The 23,814-nt window shown below is 44.7% G+C and overlaps 1 protein-coding gene across 1 annotated transcript in view; it reads right to left on the bottom strand.

Annotated features, from left to right (window-relative positions):
• Positions 1 to 23,814, bottom strand: part of LOC110510959 (rho GTPase-activating protein 7) — a 158,506-nt gene that overhangs the window by 117,486 nt on the left and 17,206 nt on the right.

Genomic DNA, 23,814 nt, shown 5'->3' with positions numbered 1-23,814 from the left:
TCCTACTGCAGGTATGTCAAGTAGGAAACATGAGGCCAACAGGCCTGATTCCTACTGCAGGTATGTCAAGTAGGACACATGAGGCCAACAGGCTTGATTCCTACTGCAGGTATGTCAAGTAGGAAACACGAGGACAACAATCCTGATTCCTACTGCAGGTATGTCAAGTAGGACACATGAGGCCAACCGGCCTGATTCATACTGCAGGTAAGTCAAGTAGGACACATGAGGACAACAGGCCTGATTCCTACTGCAGGTATGTCAAGTAGGACGAATGAGGACAACAGGCCTGATTCCTACTGCAGGTATGTCAAGTAGCACTCATGAGGACAACAGGCCTGATTCCTAATGCAGGTATGTCAAGTAGGGCACATGCGGACAACAGGCCTGATTCCTACTGCAGGTATGTCAAGTAGGACACATGAGGCCAACAGGCCTGATTCCTACTGCAGGTATGTCAAGTAGGACACATGAGGCCAACAGGCCTGATTCCTACTGCAGGCATGTCAAGTAGGACAAATGAGGACAACAGGCCTGATTCCTACTGCAGGTATGTCAAGTAGGACACATGAGTCCAACAGGCCTGATTCCTACTGCAGGCATGTCAAGTAGGACACATGAGGCCAACAGGCCTGATTCCTACTGCAGGTAAATCCCCCTTCCATAAAGGGTGTAAATCTCTGACACTTTAAGTGCTCTCTCATAGGAATGGAATTTAATTCAAGCAAATTCTCAAATATGTTTTACCATGTTTTACAGCTGTCTAATATGATTCAGTACCACCGTTCATTCTTCAGTGTGTGTGTATCTCTCTCTGTGTGTGTGTGTGTGTGTGTGTGTGTGTGTGTGTGTGCTTGCCTGTTCCAGAGTGCAGCTGGCTACAGAATGTGATTCAAACAAATGATCAGCCATTCCGTTGAAAACATACATCAGAAATACAACATACATAACTTTACTTTTCACTTTTAAGTCAGACCTTTGATCCAGTAAATGTGTGTTCTTCTAGGCCTACACAGAGTTACTGTACGCCATGCGGAAGGCACGGGGCAAACATGTCGTTTTCTGATGTGCAAACGCCTCAATCCAAGGCCACAGCAACAGATAAAGAATTTTCGGGCTGTTTTCCTTAGAGAAGGGGAGAGCGAGAGAGGGTTGTGTGTGTGTGTGTGTGTGTGTGTGTGTGTGTGTGTGTGTGTGTGTGTGTGTGTGGAATGCAGGGGTCTCCCTTGTTCTCTGACATCTGACCTCAGGTCCCGACTGACCTTTGATCTCTGAGCCTGTTTTAATCCAAGACGGGTCCCTGGAATAGATCTGGGGCCAAAGCTTCACACTATGCATATGTTTGTGTAAGAGTGTGTATGTGTGTTCTTAGGTGAACATTTAACTCATTTAGCAGTGGTGTAGCAGTGATGTAATCAAGTAACTAAACTTGATTCCAAGTCGAGTCCTAAGTCCCTAGTATTTGAGTCAGAGTCGTTTATACACAGAAATGGTCCACCCACACAGACAGCGTGGTGAAGAAGGCGCATCAGCGCCTCTTCAACCTCAAGAGTTTGGCTTATCAAATTTGGCTTATCATCTAAAACACTGCACAATCGAGAGCTTTCTTTCAGGCTGTATCACCACCTGGTACGGCAATTGCACCGCCCTCAACCGCAAGGCTCTCTAGAGGGTAGTGTGGTCTGCACAACGCATCAGAGGGGGTAAACTACCTGCCCTCCAGGACAACTACAGCACCTGATGTCACAGGAAGGCCAAGGACATCAACCACATCATCAAGGACAACAACCACCCGAGCCACTGCCTGTTCACCCTGCTATCATCCAGAAGGCTGGTCAGTACAGGTGCATCAAAGCTGGGACCGAGAGACTGAAAAACAGCTTCTATCTCAAGGCCATCAGACTGTTAAACAGCCATCATTAACATAGAGAGGCTGCTGCCAACATACTGACTCAAATCTCTGGCCACTTAAATAAATTGACTTAATAAAGGTACCGCTAGTCACTTTAAATAATACCACTTTAATAATGTTTACATATCCTACATTACTCATCTCATATGTATATACTGTATTCTATACCATCTACTGCATCTTGCCTATGTCGTTCGGCCATCGCTCATCCATGTATTTATATGTACATATTCTATTCCTCTCTTTACATTTCTGTGTATTTGTGTGTATAAGGTAGTTGTTTTGAATTTGTCAGATTACTGTTAGATATTACTGCATAGTCGGATCTAGAAGCACAAGCATTTCGCATTAACATCTGTTAACCATGTGCATGTGACCAATAACATTTGATTTGATTACACTCGAATCATGAGTCAAGTCCTAAGTCCCTAGTGTTTGAGTCCGAGTCGTTACACTCGAGTCACGAGTCAAGTCCTAAGTCCCGATTGTTTGAGTCCGAGTCGTTTGTACTCGAGTCAAGTCACAAGTCCTTCGGTAGTGCTAAAAGCTGCAGTCCAACCGTTTTTGAAGCTGAATTTGATGACATTGTTGCATATTTAACTAGATAATACAGCTTTCTAACATTTGCTGTTTTAATGACTGGTATGTTGAATTATGCAAACGTCACTACTGGTGGAACCCGAGTCTTCGACTACAGCACTGCTTTATAGTCATGTTCTAGTGTGTCAGTAAGGCCATATTCATTCATGTATTTATTATTGTCACATACACCAGATAGGTGCAGTGAAATGTGTTGTTTTACACCATCATCCATGGTAGTACGGCACACCTGCAGCAATTAGGGTTAAGTGCCTTGCTCAATGGCACATCGGCAGATTTTTCACCTTGTTGGCTCTGGTATTCAAATCAGCCACCTTTCGGTTACTGGCCCAACGCTCTAACCGCTAGGCTACCTGCCTCCTCTACACTCTAACCGCTAGGCTATCTGCCACCTCTACACTCTAACCGCTAGGCTACCTGCCACCTCTACACTCTAACCGCTAGGCTACCTGCCTCCTCTACACTCTAACCGCTAGGCTATCTGCCACCTCTACACTCTAACCGCTAGGCTACCTGCCACCTCTACGCTCTAACCGCTAGGCTACCTGCCTCCTCTACACTCTAACCGCTAGGCTATCTGCCACCTCTACACTCTAACCGCTAGGCTACCTGCCACCTCTACACTCTAACCGCTAGGCTACCTGCCACCTCTACACTCTAACCGCTAGGCTACCTGCCACCTCTACACTCTAACCGCTAGGCTACCTGCCACCTCTACACTCTAACCGCTAGGCTACCTGCCACCTCTACACTCTAACCGCTAGGCTACCTGCCACCTCTACACTCTAACCGCTAGGCTACCTGCCACCTCTACACTCTAACCGCTAGGCTACCTGCCACCTCTACACTCTAACCGCTAGGCTACCTGCCACCTCTACACTCTAACCGCTAGGCTACCTGCTACCTCTACACTCTAACCGCTAGGCTACCTGCCACCTCTACACTCTAACCGCTAGGCTACCTGCCACCTCTACACTCTAACCGCTAGGCTACCTGCCACCTCTACACTCTAACCGCTAGGCTACCTGCCACCTCTACACTCTAACCGCTAGGCTACCTGCCACCTCTACACTCTAACCGCTAGGCTACCTGCCACCTCTACACTCTAACCGCTAGGCTACCTGCCACCTCTACACTCTAACCGCTAGGCTACCTGCCACCTCTACACTCTAACCGCTAGGCTACCTGCTACCTCTACACTCTAACCGCTAGGCTACCTGCCTCCCTGTTTATAAAGCAGGATTACAACTCCTGAACAACATTATCCAGTTGGTCAGGTCACAGTGAAAACTCCAGTATCTACACATCAAATACTGTGGGAGACGGCTTAGTCCAAAATAGGATTTGCTTCCCTATATAGTGCACTCCTATGGGCCCTGGTCAGAAGTAGTGCCCCAGATAGGATGCCATTTCAGACACAGCCACGGATGTATAGCCAACACAAAGCCTCGTCTCATCCTCTGTTTGTCGGTGTTGATCAGCTGGGTTGATGGCTGGATAAAACTGTTGTCTTGGTCCCAATCTGTCTGTCTCTGGGTTGTGTCCCAAATGGCACCCTACCCTCTATATAGTGCACTAGATTTGAGTAGTTTTACCAGAGTTGGGCCCTGGTCAAAAGTAGAGCAGTAGAGCCATTTGGGACTCAAGCCTCAGTCTCTTCCACAACCCAGTGTCTGAGACCCAGCCATGCATACCTCTTCTAAGTCTTATCTAAATCCCACACAACCTCAATCACATTCACCGCTGGCTGGGCTGGCTGGGCTGGCTGGGCTGGATGGGCTGGATGGGCTGGGTGGGCTGGATGGGCTGGCTGGGGTGGCTGGCTGGGCTGGCTGGGCTGGCTGGGCCACAGTGTGTGTGTCTGTGCACGTGTGTGCAAGTGTGTGTGTGTGTGTGTGTGTGTATATATGTGTGTGTGTGGCCAGTGGGGATTCAGAGAAAACAACAGAGGGCTTTATCACACACGCAGGTCACATTTCACATGTGGAAATAGAGAGGAATTCCCTCAACAATTTAGTGCCCTTTAATTAACCTTCCAACAACACTGGGGAGATACCATTACTGCTGTCCCCCTTTAGGGAGAAGTAGGATCCCCTTTAGGGAGAAGTAGGATCCCCTTTAGGGAGAAGTAGGAACTCCTTTAGGGAGAAGTAGGATCCCCTTTAGGGAGAAGTAGGATCCCCTTTAGGGAGAAGTAGGATCCCCTTTAGGGAGAACCTACAGCCCTGTGCTTCCCTCATCGGCAGTTCAATCATTAAATCATCACCACAAACACAACAACCAGCCAGGACCTTGGCTTGGTATCAGAGGTACATTCATATGTCTACTTCAGCTGCTCAGCTCAGAGGAGTTGAACTTCTTCTCCCCCTGTCACAACAATCTGTTCATCGCATTCCTTTGTGTGTAGGAGTGTGTGTGTAATCTGTGTGTGTATGTAATCTGTGTGTGTAATCTGTGTGTGTGTAATCTATGTGTGTGTGTAATGTGTGTGTGTGTGCATAATGTGTGTGTGTAATGTGTGTGTGTAATCTCTGTGTGTGTGTGTGTGTAGCCTGCCAGATAACTCCTGTGAACCTCGTCATGGCCACTTTAACAATTGGCTTCATTATTGTTTATTTTTATCTACTCACATTTGTCTACTTCCTGGTGTGTGCACAGTTTAGGTTAATCTCATTGTTATGCCATCGGGACAATGGTAGAATCTCTTCTTGTGTGGTGTGTTTTAAAACACAGGCCTCCACTGCCTCATTTACTACAGCTAATTTACAGGTGGAGGGAGGGAGGGAGGGATGGAGTGAGAGAGGCAGGCAGGCAGGCAGGCAGGCAGGCAGGCAGGCAGGCAGGCAGGCAGGCAGGCAGGCAGGCAGGCAGGCAGGCAGGCAAGCAGGCAGGCAGGCAGGCAGGCAGGCAGGGAGAGAGAGAGAGAGAGAGGGAGAGGGAGAGGGACAGAGAGAGAGAGAGAGAGAGAGAGAGAGAGAGGGAGGGAGGGAGGGAGGGAGGGAGGGAGGGAGGGAGGGAGGGAGGAGAGAGAGACAAAGAAAGAAAGAAAGAAAGGGGGGAAGGAGAGAGAGGGAGAGCGAGAGAGAGAGGTGTGTGGATGTGAGAGTATGAGAGTGTGTGTATTTGTGTCTGTGCATGGTACATGTGCGTGTACGTTCTGCAGGGTGTGTATGACACAGGGGCCAAACAACACTATACAATGCAGCGCTTTGGCATGTGGCTCTAGTCTTGCATGATGTAAATCGAGTCCGCCATGCCAGACCACCAGACCACCACCCCTACCACCACCCTCCCCTCCCCCAAAAAACTATCTCCAGCTGCGGACTGGGCCCAATGACTCTGACCACCCATAGTCTCAGCAGACCCAGGGATTAGACAGGCTCAAGCCAAGCAGATCCATTCTCTCTCACCTCACCAGATGGTTTAATTGGTGCCAGTGGCATGGCTATGCTTTGGTCAGGTAAACTGGACGGAGAGGGATGGAGGGAGGAGGACACTGTGTGTGAGAAGGAGAAGAGGAGAGGGAGAGAGGGGTGGGAAGGAGGGAAAGAGAGAGGAAGAGTGAGTCACGCAGAGTGTTTCTGTGTGCGTGTGTTTGTATGTGTGTGTTTGTATGCGTGTGCGTATACAGAGGGCCTTGGTTTTATCTGTTCTCTGGTCTGTGACTGCAGTGTGAGTGTGACAGACCTATCAGCCCTGCACTTATAATGGAATTCATTCTCCACACTCTAAGCCCTGCGCGCACATGCCCTTAAAAACGTTCTCTCTCTTTTCACTGCACCCCACTTCTCAGAGACAAGCCCCCCGTCCCCTGCCTCCCTCGCCCTTACACCTTCTCCCCTCTCCCTGTACCCCATTCCACCTTTTAACAATTTCCAGATGTGTCACATTACATTTGAAGTGTGTCAACAGGACGTGATGTCATCTTTCCTGGTAAGTGAGGGACTACTTCCTGGTAAATAAATGAGGCCTATACCTGGAAAAGGCTGTACGGACACTCCTGACCTGCTTTGGTTTGTAACAGGTCAGCAGTGTCCGTTTAGCCTCTCCCTCTACACCTGTCACGTGTTTCAGATTACGTTTGGACGTTTTTGAAATGATATTTAACCACACAGGTCAGTTTTGCGCAAGTTGAACACAAAACACAGGTGGTATTGTAGAATGCGTTATAACATTAGATTCAAGACTTCATATTCAAATTCCTATTATTTTTCTGTACACATCAATGCACCACTGCCTGAAGTACATCACATCTTCATAATGTGATATATACAGATGGGTACTAGGAAGTGTTTAACACTAATCTACGTTGGGAAATGGGCACGGTTTACTGAGTGGCTTAAGGAAGCAGACAGCTTCAGCAGCTGCTAGCTGATCATTCCCACACAGGCTGCCAGCCGAGTTGCCCTCTTGTTCAACCTGCTGGACATGAGATAAGGTCTGTACAGGAGTGATGTTGATGGAAAAAGGGAGAGGAGAGAAAGAGAGAGTGACACAGACGCGCACCCCCCCTCCCCCACCCCCCCCCCCCACCCCTCACGCACGCACACACTCACACACAGACCCACCCCGCACACACAGACCCACCCCCCACACATGGACCCACACCCCACACACAGACCCACCCCCCACACACAGACCAACCCCCGCACACACGGACCCACCCCCCACACACGGACCCACACCCCACACACAGACCCACCCCCCACACACAGACCCACCCCCCATACACGGACCCACCCACCACACACAGTGTGTTTGTTTAGAGCACCAAGCCAAAGCAGCAGGCTTCTGGTTTCATCCAGTGTCTGCTGGGATTTAGTGTTAGGCCCTCTGAGTGTAAACGGCTGGCAGGCCAGTGGAATCCATCAACAGATGAGAGATAAACCAACTCCTACCTTCCCCTTCTCCTCCCAACTTCTACCTTCCCCTTCTCCTCCCAACTCCTACCTCCTCCTCCTACTCCCACTACCACAGACTGGCCTTGTCTGGTCTGGTCCTCCTATCACACTGAGTTCATTGCTGTCCTCCTCCTGACTAACACCTCTTCTTTTTTGCCTTGTTGTTGATGACTGTCCTCATTCGTCTCTTGGCTCTGTGTCTTACCAAGCAGAGAAAATGGGGATCAGTCTCATGAGCTCCTGGATTAGCGTGAGCCTGACTCCAGTAACAATGCTAGCTCCTGGATTAGCCAACGGTGCTTTGGGGGACAACAACAGAGTGGGCTGAGTCCCACAGCAGGGTTGAATTGTCTCATATGGAGGACAGAGGCCATGGTAGACCTCCTGTTTAATGACCTACCTACTCTCGCTTTCTCTCGCTCTCGCTCTCTCTCTCTCTCTCGCTTTCTCCCCCTCTCGCTCTCTCTCTCTCTCTCTCTCACTGTCTCCCCCACTGCTTTCTCTCACTCTCACTCTCTCTCTCTCTCTCTCTCTCTCTCTCTCTCTCTCTCTCTCTCTCTAACTCTCTCTCTCTCTCTCTCTCTCTCTCTCTCTCTCCCTCACTTTCTCTCTCTCTCTCATTCTCTTGTTCTCTCTCTGTTATTTCTCTCTCTCTCTCTCTCTCTCTCTCTCTCTCTCTCTCTCTCCCCCTCGCTCTCTCTCACTCTCTCTGTTATTTCTCCCTCTCTCTCTCTCTCTCCCTCTCTCTCTCTCTCTCTCTCTCTCTCTCTCTCTCTCTCTCTCACTATCACTCTCTTTCTCTCTCTCTCTCACTCTCTCTTCTTCCTCACACAGACTCAAATACGCATGGACAAGGGCATGCACATGTGTGGGCAAAAACAGATACGCATAAACACACATGCACAGACACGTGCTTGTGGGCACACACACACGCAGCTGCGCCTCCAGATTTCACACACAATGCCACCAGATACCCAACACCATCAGACATTTAATTTAACACAGCCTATCTTCTAATGCCAGACAAGAGCCCTAACCAAACACAAACACCTTCATCATGACGTCTGTTAATAAGGCCCACATTCTAAGTCAAGACTCACGGTTTGACCGTTGTGCCTAAGTAGTGGCTGTGTTGAGTTGTGGTTGAGATGATGTCATTCACACACACACACACACACACACACACACACACACACACACACACACACACACACACACACACACACACACACACACACACACACACACACACACACACATACACACACACACCGCAGGCCTGCTGTAAGTGCCGCAGGCTGCATCACACCTGGTTTTACGATGCGTGCCTGTTGTGTGTCGGTGCTCTGCTCCGCTTCAAGTGTGTTTGTTTGTTACATGATTTACAGACGTTCATTCGGGCTGGAGGGGGTTTCGAGATGCCTCAGTTTACCTGTCATATAGAAGATTTACCATCTATAACATCATCACACAACTATGTGTGTGTGTGTGTGTGTGTGCATCCTTTTGATGTAGTAACCAACAATAATAATAATAACAGTAGTAAAAATAACAACATTAATAACAGTAATATTAACAATAATAAAAATAATAACAATAATAATTATAATAATACTAATAACACACGCACACACACACACACACACACAAACACACACACACACACACACACACACACACACACACACACACACACACACACACACACACACACACACACACACACACACACACACACACACACACACAAACACACACACACACACACTCACTAGCACTATTAACACTATACATCTCTCTCTCAGCAACTAATATGTGTAATGCGCTGCGTGTTGGTAAAAACAGAGCTGTTAAATAAACATTTAAAAAACCTCCGAAAACCAGAGTATACAAAAATAACATGATAGGGTGTAAAACTCATCGCACACCAGAACAAAATAACACACTTACATACAGCAAACCATCTCTGAAAAGGACATGAGGGGAAACAGAGGGTTAAATACACAACATGTAATGAATGGGATTGGAACCAGGTGTGTAGGAAGACAAGACAAAACCAATGGAAAATGAAAAATGGATCATATCCAGTCATAACACTACATATCCAGTCATAACACTACATATCCAGTCATAACACTACAGATCCAGTCATAACACTACAGATCCAGTCATTCACTACAAATCCAGTCCTAACACTACAGATCCAGTCATAACACTACAGATCCAGTCATAACACTTCAGATCCAGTCATAACACTGCAGGACCAGTCATAACACTACAGGACCAGTCATAACACTACAGATCCAGTCATAACACTACAGATCCAGTCATAACACTACAGATCCAGTCATAACACTACAGATCCAGTCATAACACTACAGGACCAGTCATAACACTACAGATCCAGTCATAACACTACAGATCCAGTCATTACACTATAGGACCAGTCATAACACTACAAATCCAGTCCTAACACTACAGGACCAGTCATGACACCACAGATCCAGTCATAACACTACAGATCCAGTCATAACACTACAGATCCAGTCATAACACTACAGATCCAGTCATACACTACAGATCCAGTCATTACACTATAGGACCAGTCATAACACTACAGGACCAGTCATAACACTACAGATCCAGTCATAACACTACAGATCCAGTCATAACACTACAGATCCAGTCATAAAACTGCAGGACCAGTCATAACACTACAGATCCAGTCATAACACTACAGATCCAGTCATAACACAACAGGACCAGTCATAACACTACAGATCCAGTCATAACACTACAGATACAGTCATAACACTACAGATCCAGTCATAACACTACAGATCCAGTCATAACACTTCATATCCAGTCATAACACTTCAGGACCAGTCATAACACTACAGGACCAGTCATAACACTACAGATCCAGTCATAACACTACAGGACCAGTCATAACACTACAGATCCAGTCATAACACTACAGATACAGTCATTACACTATAGGACCAGTCATAACACTACAAATCCAGTCCTAACACTACAGGACCAGTCATGACACCACAGATCCAGTCATAACACTACATATCCAGTCATAACACTACATATCCAGTCATAACACTACAGATCCAGTCGTAACACTACAGATCCAGTCATAACACTATAAGACCAGTCATAACACTACAGGACCAGTCATAACACTATAGGACCAGTCATAACACTACATATCCAGTCATAACACTACATATCCAGTCATAACACTACATATCCAGTCATAACACTACAGATCCAGTCATAACACTACAGGACCAGTCATAACACTACAGGACCAGTCATAACACTACAGGACCAGTCATAACACTATAGGACCAGTCATAACACTACATATCCAGTCATAACACTACAGGACCAGTCATAACACTACAGGACCAGTCATAACACTATAGGACCAGTCATAACACTACAGGACCAGTGGTGTGGTGGATGGTGAATGCACGTAAATGCCCATTACTCACCTTTTTCATTTTCTGTAAGAGTTTACCCACCAGTATATGGAGCGGTACTTTACTCACCACGAATGGCGATTAGCGTTTTCCCACCAATTATGTTTGACCACTACGTCACTGAACAGGGTGGTATTATGGGCCCAGCGGACTGGGGGTCTTCAGTTTGCCATTGTATTTCTGTCTTTCTGGTGGCTCAAAGTTAGAAGATGTAGGGACATGCTGTCCAGTAGGTGGACTGAATCATTTCCTTGAAGTTTACGACGAGACAGAGAATTCTGCATCAGTTAGGTTTTTCCCCACAAAAGTCATGAGTAACGTGGCAACGTTTTACAAAACAATTTCACATTTCAGTATTATTTATTTCTTCTTCTTCCATGTCTTGTTAATTAAAAGGCCTGTCTCCCACCGACTGAGAAAAAAACCCTCTGTGTTCTGCCCAGTTTTTGGAATACCTAATACAATCCATGCAACCTTGAATCGGCAGGAAATAAGAGATTTCCGTACAGAGGTAAAGAAGAAGTTAAGTTTTTTCCACATCCTGTTCCAAAAACAATCTTCTTTTTCTCTCCTCTTTTCTTTCCCTCTCCTTTTTGACCGTGGCTGAGAGACTGAGAGGCTGAGAGGGGCTGAGAGGCTTGTTGGGCTGAGAGGGGCTGAGGGAATGAGAGGAGCTGAGGGGCTGAGAGGCTGAGGTGGCCTCTGTTTGTGCTCCTGCAGCTGTGTGTTCAGCACAGATTGGCCTCAGTCAGGGTCAGGGACAACAACACAGCAGAAAGCCGACTAACTCGGCCATGACCGGACAGTATACCCACAGAGACACCCCCATGTGACATTGAAATAATGCTTGTTTCCCACCATGCTGTTGACTGACTTTAATTCAAATTTTGTCTGTAGAGCAACAGAGGAATGTGAAGGTAAGCAATTGTAGGCCTGCATAATAAGTTATAGATATTATTAGCATGTAGAAGAATGGATGTGAGGGAGAGGGAGGGAAATAGAGAGAGAGATTGAGGGAGAGAGTAATATTGTCAGAGAGAGAGAGATAGAGAGAGAGAGAGAGAGAGATCCAGTTCTATATAGGCCCATTGGAAAGCCAAGGTGTGGTTTCTGGTTATGGATAAAGGATGTTCAGGGACTGTGTGTTGGTGGCCACTTGCCAAACAGGACGAGAGAGAGAGAGGAAGGACAAGCGACAGCTACAGCCTGTGGCCTTATCACAGACGCCTCAGCACAGCTATTGTCCACATCCACACAAGATAACTAAACACATGCATAACTAACCCAACAGGCAATAAATCAAAAAGTAGTCCCTCTTGTGTCCATCTACAAGCATCTAAATTCACTTTTTTCTTGCCTAACCCTTTGGACCTAACAGGTACAAGACAACTCGGACACTTGGAATTCTAACACCTAATTACAGCATTACATCAAGCACTGTCAAACAGCGACCGAACAGCGGCGAGATATGACAGATGGTTTGTTTTGAGCGTGGTTGCCAGGGAGATGGAAGACAGAACCAATGCCAAGAGGTTGGATGGTTATGGGATGGTTATGGAATGTTGAGGGGCGATGGAGCTGCCAGAGTTTGTTTCGGTCTGATTCTTTATTTATTTTGATTGAATATTAAAACATACAATCTACCTGCAGTAAAGCCACTCAACATTTACATTACATTCAGTCATCTAGCAGACACTCCCATCCAGAGCGACCCACAGGAGCAACCAGGGTCAAGCGCCCCTATCTGCACAAACTCCCAACCGCCAGGCCACCAACCATCCAAGATCCCCCGCACAGTTCCCTAGAGCTGCCCCTCAACCATCCGTGTCGTGTCCACAGTTCCCAAGAGCTGCCCCTCAACCATCCGAGACCACCCCACAGTTCCCAAGAGCTGCCCCTCAACCATCCGAGACACCCCCACAGTTCCCAAGAGCTGCCCCTCAACCATCCGAGACACCCCCACAGTTCCCAAGAGCTGCCCCTCAACCATCCAAGATCCCCCCACAGTTCCCAAGAGCTGCCCCTCAACCATCCGAGACCCCCCTACAGCCCCCCCCCCCCCCTGAAAAAACCTCTCCCTCCACTCCCCACCCTCACAGTCATCTCCCAATGTATAGGTCAGAGTTAGTATAAGTCAGAGTTTGTATAGGTCAGAGTTAGTATAAGTCAGAGTTTGTATAGGTCAGAGTTAGTATAAGTCAGTTTGTATAGGTCAGAGTTAGTATAAGTCAGAGTTTGTATAGGTCAGAGTTAGTATAAGTCAGAGTTCGTATAGGTCAGAGTTAGTATAAGTCAGAGTTTGTATAGGTCAGAGTTAGTATAAGTCAGAGTTTGCATAGGTCAGAGTTAGTATAAGTCAGAGTTTGTATAGGTCAGAGTTAGTATAAGTCAGAGTTTGCATAGGTCAGAGTTAGTATAAGTCAGAGTTTGTATAAGTCAGTGTTGGTATAGGTCAGAGTTAGTATAAGTCAGAGTTTATATAGGTCAGAATTAGTATAAGTCAGAGTTTGTATAGGTCAGAGTTAGTATAAGTCAGAGTTTGTATAGGTCAGAGTTAGTATAAGTCAGAGTTTGCATAGGTCAGAGTTAGTATAAGTCAGAGTTTGTATAGGTCAGAGTTAGTATAAGTCAGAGTTTGTATAGGTTAGAGTTAGTATAAGTCAGAGTTTGTATAGGTTAGAGTTAGTATAAGTCAGAGTTTGTATAGGTTAGAGTTGGTATACATAACAAGCACATCTATGTTAGAATCTGGGGTGCTACATTTAACAGACGGTTGAGGGATGTCTATGCGTGCTGCACCATAGGGCTCTGGTCAAAAGTAGTGCACTATATACAGTAGGACAAAGGGAGCCATTTGGGACATAACCTCTCTGTTGGTTAACAGAAGGTTTGTTTTTTGGCGGCCCTGTGCTGTTGGGGAACTCTTCTCCCAGAGAGTGATTGATATGTTGTTTCCGACTGTACCATTTAAGGGGCCTCTGCCCTGACATGTGACATCCTCTACTGCTGCCACCAACCCCCTAAGAATAGCACCATGTTAAAACGCACCACACAACAAAAGACTGGGAAGCCACTATGACACGCCTCATCAGTCATATTTTATATCAAATCATAATATGATCCTAGAAAATTGACAATTTCATGTTACATGACCAAAAGATAAGACAATTAAACAAATAAGATATAAGGCAAATCACCACAGATCCCTCCACATACCTCATTATGACAAACAATCACATCCCAATTTAACTTAATTTACCTTAATCCTAGCCGCTATAACTTAACACCTCCGTTAAAATAGCTCTCGCTACAACGCAAAGACAGCAACCTGCCACGGCAACCACGAGCATGAGGCCAAACAATAACAAACTTTACTGCCGAGAGGAAGACACCTGCTATGGTGCACCATCCACCACCACAACTACAGCCCCACAACAACACACAAGAATGAAAACCACCTGCTAGGTCAGCACACACCGCACACAGAACCCCAACGACAGTACAGCGTAGCCAAGAATAGCCACTCGCTATGGCACTGTCACTGCAATTCATAAATTGTGACACATACCTTAGTCAGTGTCTATTCAAAACAACACGCCAAAGCCACATGTCAGGATTCTAGGACTTTGTCACTGTTACATAAACACCAGTTGTCATGAGAGAACAAAATGGTGGCATGCTTGATGTGTGTGTGTGTGTATATGTGTGCGTGTGTGTGTTCGTGTGTGAGAGAGGGGGCATTTAGCACAATGACCAATCTTCCTTGTATTTACCTGGTAAGACACACACACACACACACACACACACACACACACACACACACACACACACACACACACACACACACACACACACACACACACACACACACACACACACACACACACACACACACACACACACACAGTGCAGACCACTGCCATCAACAAGATAAAGAGGGAGTCCTGCTGTTGTGGACATTTGCGCCATTGTCCAAGAAACAAATGCTGCATCAATGGAATATCTGTCTACATGTTGAAAATACTCACAGTTAACCCAATGCCCCTGCCTGCTCATAAACTGTCCAGTATAGACCTCCCCCTCATTCATTTCCTGTCTATAATCCAATCGGATACTCTAATTAAATTAGTGTGAATTGTGGGTTGTGTTCAGTTTGGTACTGAACACTGCAGATATAAAATACAATGAACAGACATGCTATAACTTTCTGAAGCAGACATGTTAAATATGTGATACAATGAACAGACATGCTATAACTTTCTGAAGCAGACATGTTAAATATGTGATACAATGAACAGACATGCTATAACTTTCTGAAGCAGACATGTTAAATATGTGATACAATGAACAAATGTAACAGGGTTGCTTATGTTTCCACTTGCATCTAAAGAAAGGTGTATTTAATGTTCAAGCATTCTTATTGGTTGGTTCAACTCTGATGACAATAAGGCGTGTTGTGATTGGCCCCGGTTGCAGATAGGGGAAGATCGCGAACGTCAGGTCTTCCCAGTATGAAATTGTGATGCAAGGGGTAGGTCACGTTCTGAATACTGTTTTCTATTTTCTATTTTACAATGTGTACAAGTTTACTGTACATTACTGATTTATACATGTGTGGGTATATGGTACCTGTTAGGGATTGGGGGGCTTTCTGGAATGTGCTTGGTATATGATTGCTGTAAATAAGTGTGTTAGCTAGCATACAACGATACAATGGTCACATAAGATCACTGCTAACACAGTTGTCTTCATGCTACAGGTTTTACCATCGACAGCCATCAATACCGTTAAGCCCTGCACAACTAACGTGCTGTTTCCCATTTAACAACAGCAACAGAAATAAATTATGCTCAACTGGGACCACTGGCTGATGTGATTTATTTGGACAAAACACAACGCAAGGAGAGTACGATTTACATCTGTTACACAGACATGCTATAACTTTTGGAAGTAGACATGTTAGATATGTAATACAATGAATAGACGCTACAACTTTCGGAAGCCTACATGTTAGAGATTAATGTCTGCAGATCATGTCCTAGGCCTACCGAACACGACTGTGTGCAACTCGTGTCCATTGATATCGATGCTTTGGTTAGCAAGACAGCGCGTTAGCATGCTAATACATAGCTGTTTTGTTCAGTTAACTTAGCTGGCATGTGAGCATGCAAATAGATATATATTTTGATTAGCCAGCTTGAGTCTAAGCATGCTAGCAACGTTGATTAGCTATCCAGTGTGTTAGCATGCTAATAAATACAGTGGGGCAAAAAAGTCTTTAGTCAGCCACCACTTGTGCAAGTTATCCCACTTAAAAAGATGAGAGAGGCCTGTAATTTTCATCATAGGTACACTTGAACTATGACAGACAAAATGAGAAAAACAAATCTGGAAAATCACATTGTAGGATTTTTAATGAATTTATTTGCAAATTATGGTGGAAAATAAGTATTTGGTCACCTACAAACAAGCAAGATTTCTGGCTCTCACAGACCTGTAACTTCTTCTTTAAAAGGCTCCTCTGTCCTCCACTCGTTACCTGTATTAATGGCACCTGTTTGAACTTGTTATCAGTATAAAATAAACTTGTCCACAACCTCAAACAGTCACAAAACTGTGGGAGCAATTATTAGGAAATGGAAGACATACAAGACCACTGATAATCTCCCTTGATCTGGGGCTCCACGCAAGATCTCACCCCGTGGGGTCAAAATGATCACAAGAATGGTGAGCAAAAATACCAGAACCACACGGGGGGACCTCGTGAATGACCTGCAGAGAGCTGGGACCAAAGTAACAAAGCCTACCATCAGCAAGGGCATTGAAGGTGAAACGTGGCTGGGTCTTTCAGCATGACAATGATCCCAAACACACCGCCCGAGCAATGAAGGAGTGGCTTCGTAAGAAGCATTTCAAGGTCCTGGAGTGTCCTAGCCAGTCTCCAGATCTCAACCCCATAGAAAATATTTGGAGGGAGTTGAAAGTCCGTGTTGCCAAGCAACAGCCCCAAAACATCACTGCTCTAGAGGAAATCTGCATGGAGGAATGGGCCAAAAAGGTGTGTGGAAACCTTGTGAAGACTTGACCTCTGTCATTGCCAACAAAGGGTATATAACAAAGTATTGCGATAAACTTTTGTTATTGACCAAATACTTATTTTCCACCATCATTTGCAAATAAATTCATTAAAAATCCTACAATGTGATTTTCTGCATTTTTTCTGGATTGTCTGTCATAGTTGAAGTGTACCTATGATGAAAATTACAGGCCTCTCTCATCTTTTTAAGTAGGAGAACTTGCACAATTGGTGGCTGACTAAATACTTATTTGCCCCACTGTATATGTTTTATTTACTTAGCCACTGTGTTAATATGCTAAAAACTAGGTTTAGCTATCCAGCATGTTAGCAGTCCTAGCTCGTAACCCTCTTCAGTGCAGACGTTAGCCATGTGCTGAGGGCTCACTTGTGAATCCAACACTAGCCTGACCAAGATCAGTAGCAGGATCTCCTCCCCTGCTGTCATTTAATTACATTAGCCAGACCCTTGATCTCTCTTTTCCCTTTCTCTGCACATTCCTCCCTTTCTTCTCGTCCCATCTCAGACATAGATGGTGACCTATTTTCCATTAGAATTCCTTGGGCCTACACCCCTCGAGTGGCTGACATCTTCCATATGAGGGGTCGCTCACGTTCCTGCCGTTTGTGTGGATATGACTAGACAGGAATGAGTGATTAGGTCTGCCACATGATAAATGAGTCAGTCTGTCTCTATCACTTTAATGCACCCCCTCTCTATCTCTCTATCGCTCTCCCTCTAAGTGCGTACCAAATGGCACCCTTGGGGTGGCAGGTAGCCTAGTGGTTAGAGCGTTGGGTCAGTAACCGAAAGGTTGCTGGATTTAATCCCTGAGATGACAAGGTAAAAAATGACATACCCTAAAATGAAATACCCAAAAATATATACATATATATATACATATTCTTGATACCATTTGAAAGGAAACACTTTGAAGTTTGTCGAAGTGTCCTATTCCGAAATACCACAAAGAACCCATTACTCCTGCCAACAGTCGACCGATTAGTCTACTCCCTACACTCAGTAAGATATTGGAGGGTATTGTGAGTAGACAAATATGGGAGTACATGGAAAAGATTGATCTGATTACAGCCAATCAGCATGCTTATCGCTAAAACCATTCCACTACCACTGCATTGGTTGACATGACTGACCAGTGGCTCAATGCTATGGATAATGGCATGTTTGTACTATTTTTAGATTTCAGTGCAGCATTTGATTTAGTCGATCATGAAATAATTTTGACAAAATTAATGCATTATGGTTTTAAGGAGGTAGCATTGAATTGGGTACAGTCATATCTAACTGACAGGAAACAGTACACCTAAATAAATGGTTAATTTTCTTCCCCTCATGTGTTAAACTGTGGAATACCGCAGGGCATTTATTTAATATATACCAACAACCTTCCCTATGCCTTAGCTGAAACTCAAGCTACTATATTTGCAGATGATACTACAATTTATGCAGCAAGACAATCAGTTCAACAGGTACAGCAGGCTTTACAAGGAGATTTGGAGAATATCAGGGAGTGGGTTTGCCAAAACAAACTTGTTTTAAACACCAAGTTATGTTGGTCTGTTCCACGAGGAAAAGGCCAAAACAGCATGGGATACAATTAAGTATGGGAGGAGTACATATTGAAGAAGTGGCAGAAACCAAACTATTGGGAGTGCAGCTAGACAACTGCTTATCATGGTCGTCTCAAATAACTAATCTATGTAAAACAATTATTAAAACAGCATGCATAATCAGTAGGATAGCAAAATATTTACCAGGAAAAATTATTCAGCAAATAACACAAGCATTAATTGAGAGTCAGGTGAACTACTGTTCTGTGGTCTGGGGAAATGCATCATCAAGTGAAGTTAGGAGGCTGCAGAATACACAGAATGAAGCAGCAAGGATTGTTTTAAGGTGGAGATATGGTTCTTCTGTTGCAGTCATGCGCAATGTTCTTGGTTGGTCATCAATCGACAAGATAATTGAAAAAGACAAGAGTCAGACATTCCGTAAATACTAGGAATAGATTGTCCACCATCTATGCGTTATCCAGACAGAAAAGAGAAATAGGCAAAATAACATTTCGATTTAGAGCAATAAAGAAATTGAATAAATTCACTGAGAAAACCAGAAACTTTTCAATATATAAATTTAAACATTATTTTAAATGTAATACATAGAAATGTTGTGGGACTATAGTAGATGAAGAATCAATATTTTTTAGATTGAGTATTTATATATTGGGTCATTATGTTCAAATCAAATCAAATCAAATTTTATTTGTGATATACACATGGTTAGCAGATGTTAATGCGAGTGTAGCGAAATGCTTGTGCTTCTAGTTCCGACAATGCAGTAATAACCAACGAGTAATCTAACCTAACAATTCCACAAAAACCACCTTATACACACAAGCGTAAAGGGATAAAGAATATGTACATAAAGATATATGAATGAGTGGTGGTACAGAACGGCATAGGCAAGATGCAGTAGATGGTATCGAGTACAGTAAATACATATGAGATGAGTAATGTAGGGTACGTAAACATAAAAGTGCCATTGTTTAAAGTGGCTAATGGTACATGATGATACTATAATTTAGCCCAAACAACTACCTCTTTCCCTACTGTATTTTATTTATTTATTTATTTTGCTCCTTTGCACCCCATTATTTTTATTTCTACTTTGCACATTCTCCCATTGCAAATCTACCATTCCAGTGTTTTACTTGCTATATTGTATTTACTTTGCCACCATGGCCTTTTTGCCTTGACCTCCCTTCTCACCTCATTTGCTCACATTGTATATAGACTTATTTTTCTACTGTATTATTGACTGTATGTTTGTTTTACTCCATGTGTAACTCTGTGTTGTTGTATGTGTCGAACTGCTTTGCTTTATCTTGGCCAGGTCGCAGTTGTAAATGAGAACTTGTTCTCAACTTGTCTACCTGGTTAAATAAAGGTGAAATAAAAATAAATAAATAAATACATGTATTACATAAAGATGGCAAGATGCAGTAGATGGAATAGATAACAGTATATACACATGAGATGAGTAATGTAGGGTTTGTAAACATTAAATTAAGTGGCATTGTTTAAAGTGGCCAGTGAAAAATGTTTTACATCAATTTCCATTATTAAAGTGGCTGGAGTTGAGACAGTATGTTGGCAATAGCCACTCAATATTAGTGGTGGCTGTTTAACAGTCTGATGGCCTTGAGATAGAAGCTGTTTTTCAGTCTCTCGGTCCCTGCTTTGATGCACCTGTACTGACCTCGCCTTCTGGATGTTAACGGAGTGAACAGGCAGTGGATCGGGTGGTTATTGTCCTTGATGATCTTAATGGCCTTCCTGTGACATTGGGTGGTGTAGGTGTCCTGGAGGGGAGGTAGTTTGCCCCCGGTTATGCGTTGTGCAGACCTCACTACCCTCTGGAGAGCCTTACGGTATTGGGCGGAACAGTTGCCGTACCAGGCGGTGATACAGCCCGACAGGATGCTCTCGATTGTACATCTGTAGAAGTTTGTGAGTGCTTTTGGTGACAAGCCGAATTTCTTCAGCCTCCTGAGGTTGAAGAGGCGCTGCTGCGCCTTCTTCACAACTCTGTTTGTGTGGGTGTACCAATTCAGTTTGTCCATGATGTGTATGCCAAGGAACTTAAAACTTACTACCCTCTCCACTACTGTCCCGTCGATGTGGATAGGGGGGGTGCTCCCTCTGCTGTTTCCTGAAGTCCACGATCATCTCCTTTGTTTTGTTGACGTTGAGTGTGAGGTTATTTTCCTGATACCACACTCCGAGGGCCCTCACCTCCTCTCTGTAGGCCATCTCGTTGTTGGTAATCAAGCCTACCACTGTAGTGTCGTCCGCCAACTTGATGATTGAGTTGGAGGGGTGCATGGCCACGCAGTCGTGGGTGAACAGGGAGTAGAGGAGAGAGCTCAGAACGTACCCTTGTGGGGCCCCAGTGTTGAGGATAAACGGGGAGGAGATGTTGTTACCTACCCTCCCCACCTGGGGGCGGCCCGTCAGGAAGTCCCGTACCCAGTTGCACAGGGCGGGGTCGAGACCCAGGGTCTCGAGCTTGATGATGAGTTTGGACGGTACTATGGTGTTAAATGCTGAGCTGTAGTCGATGAACAGCATTCTCACATAGGTATTCCTCATGTCCAGATGGGTTAGGGTAGTGTGCAGTGTGGTTGTGATTGCGTCGTCTGTGGACCTATTGTGGCGGTAAGCAAATTCGAGTGGGTCTAGGGTGTCAGGTAGGGTGGAGGTGATATGGTCCTTGACTAGTCTCTCAAAGCACTTCATGATGACGGAGGTGAGTGCTACGGGGCGGTAGTCGTTTAGCTCAGTTACCTTAGCTTTCTTGGGAACAGGAACAATGGTGGCCCTCTTGAAGAATGTGGGGACAGCAGACTGGGATAAGGATTGATTGAATATGTCCGTAAACACAGCTGTGTTTGCGCATGCTCTGAGGACGCGGCTGGGGATGCCGTCTGGGCCTGCAGCCTTGCGAGGGTTAACACGTTTAAATGTTTTACTCACGTCGGCTGCAGTGAAGGAGAGTCCGCAGGTTTTGGTAGCGGGCCGTGTCAGTGGCACTGTATTGTCCTCAAAGCGAGCAAATAAGTTATTTAGTCTGTCTGGGAGCAAGACATCCTGGTCCGCGACGGGGCTGGTTTTCTTTTTGTAATCCGTGATTGACTGTGGACTCTGCCACATACCTGTTGTGTCTGAGCCGTTGAATTGCGACTCTACTTTGTCTCTATACTGACGCTTATTAGCTTGTTTGATTGCCTTGCGGAGGGAATAGCTAAACTGTTTGTATTCGGTCATGTTTCCGGTCACCTAGCTCTGGGTAAAAGCAGTGGTTAGCGATTTCAGTTTCGCGCGAATGCTGCCATCAATCCACGGTTTCTGGTTTGGGAATGTTTTAATAGTTGCTGTGGGTACGGTATCGCCAATTCACTTTCTAATGAACTCGCTCACCGAATCAACGTATTCGTCAATGTTGTTGTTGGACGCAATGCGGACATATCCCAATCCACGTGATCGAAGCAGTATTGAAGCGTGGAATCAGATTGGTCGGACCAGCGTTGAACAGACCTGAGCGCGGGAGCTTCCTGTTTTAGTCTCTGTCTATAGGCTGGGAGCAACAAAATGAAGTCGTGGTCAGGTTTTTCAAAAGGAGGGCGGATCAGGGCCTTATATGCGTCGCTGAATAACAATGATCCAGGGTTTTACCAGCCCTGGTTGCACAATCGATATGCTGATAGAATTTAGGGAGTCTTGTTTTCAGATTAGCCTTGTTAAAATCCCCAGCTACAATTAATGCAGCCTCAGGATATGTGGTTTCCAGTTTACATAGAGTCAAATAAAGTTTGTTCAGGGCCATCGATGTGTCTGCTTGGGGGGGAATATATACGGCTGTGATTATAATCGAAGAGAATTCTCTTGGTAGATAATGAAGTCAACATTTGATTGTGAGGAGTTCTAAGTCAGGTGAACAGAAGGACTTGAGTTCCTGTATGTTGTTATGATCACACCACGTCTCGTTAATCAAAAGGCATACCCCCCCCGCCCCTCTTCTTACCAGAAAGATGCTTGTTTCTGTCAAGCTTGTTGTCAAGAGACTGGACATTGGTGAGTAGTAAGCTAGGGAGTGGTGCACGATGTGCCCGTCTCCGGACTCTGACCAGAAGACCGCTTCGTTTGCCCCTTTTACGGCGACGTTGTTTAGGTTCGCCGGCTGGGATCCGATCCATTGTCCTGGGTGATGGGCAAAACACAGGATCCGCTTCGGGAAAGTCGTATTCCTGGTCGTAATGATGGTGAGTTGACGTTGCTCTTATATATTCAGTAGATCCTCCCGACTGTATGTAATTAAACCTAAAATGAGTAAATTATGTATGTGTGTAATAGTGTGTTATATGTGAAAACGTGTTCGTATTATAAATTGTATTTTAATGTTTAAAAGCTAGGGGGCAGAATTATCACTTTGGATAAATAGAGTGCCCAATTTAAAATTCCTGCTACTCTTGCCAAGAATATAAGATATGCATACTATTAATAGATTTGGATAGAAAACACTCTGAAGTTTCTAAAACTGTTTGAATCATGTCTGTGAGTATAACAGAACTTATGTAGCAGGCAAAACCCAGAGGACTAACTGTTCAGATTTTTTATATTTTTATCTCTCTTCCCTATATTGTCTTTGCCATTGGATATTTAATAGCAATCTATTTTCAGATCCTACCGCTTTCACACGATGTCGCCAGTCTTTGGAATATGGCTGAGATTATTCCTTTGTTTTATCAGGAAGTAGATCAACTTGGAACGGGGCACACTTTTGTGAGTTGAGCAAGACGTGAAGAGCAGAGCTTTTTTCTTTTCGTTCATGTATTGAATACAGATTGCCCCGTCTACAATTTGATCGATTATTAACGTTTAAAAATACCTAACGTTGTATTACAAAAGTAGTTTGAAATATTTTGGCAAAGTTTATAGACAACTTTTGAAATATTTTGTAGTGACGTTGCGTTTTTCTAAGCTGTTTTTTTATGGATCAAACGCGCTTTATAAATTGACACTTTCGATATATATGGACGGAATTAATCGTACAAAAGGACCATTTGTGTTGTTTATGGGACATATTGGAGCGCCAACAAAAGAAGCTTGTCAAAGGTAATGCATGTTTTATATTTTATTTCAGCGTTTTGTGTAGCGCCTGCTACGCTACCTCTTTTGTTTACTACTGGTGCAGATGGTGCATGCTATCAGATAATAGTTTCTTATGCTTTCGCCGAAAAGCATTTT

The sequence above is a fragment of the Oncorhynchus mykiss genome, chromosome 19 (genome assembly GCF_057628025.1).
Source record: "Oncorhynchus mykiss isolate SJ-2025 chromosome 19, ASM5762802v1, whole genome shotgun sequence".
Lineage (NCBI taxonomy): Eukaryota > Metazoa > Chordata > Actinopteri > Salmoniformes > Salmonidae > Oncorhynchus > Oncorhynchus mykiss.
The sequence above is the reverse complement of the archived record's forward strand: the minus strand, read 5'-3'. Positions and strand labels throughout refer to the sequence as shown.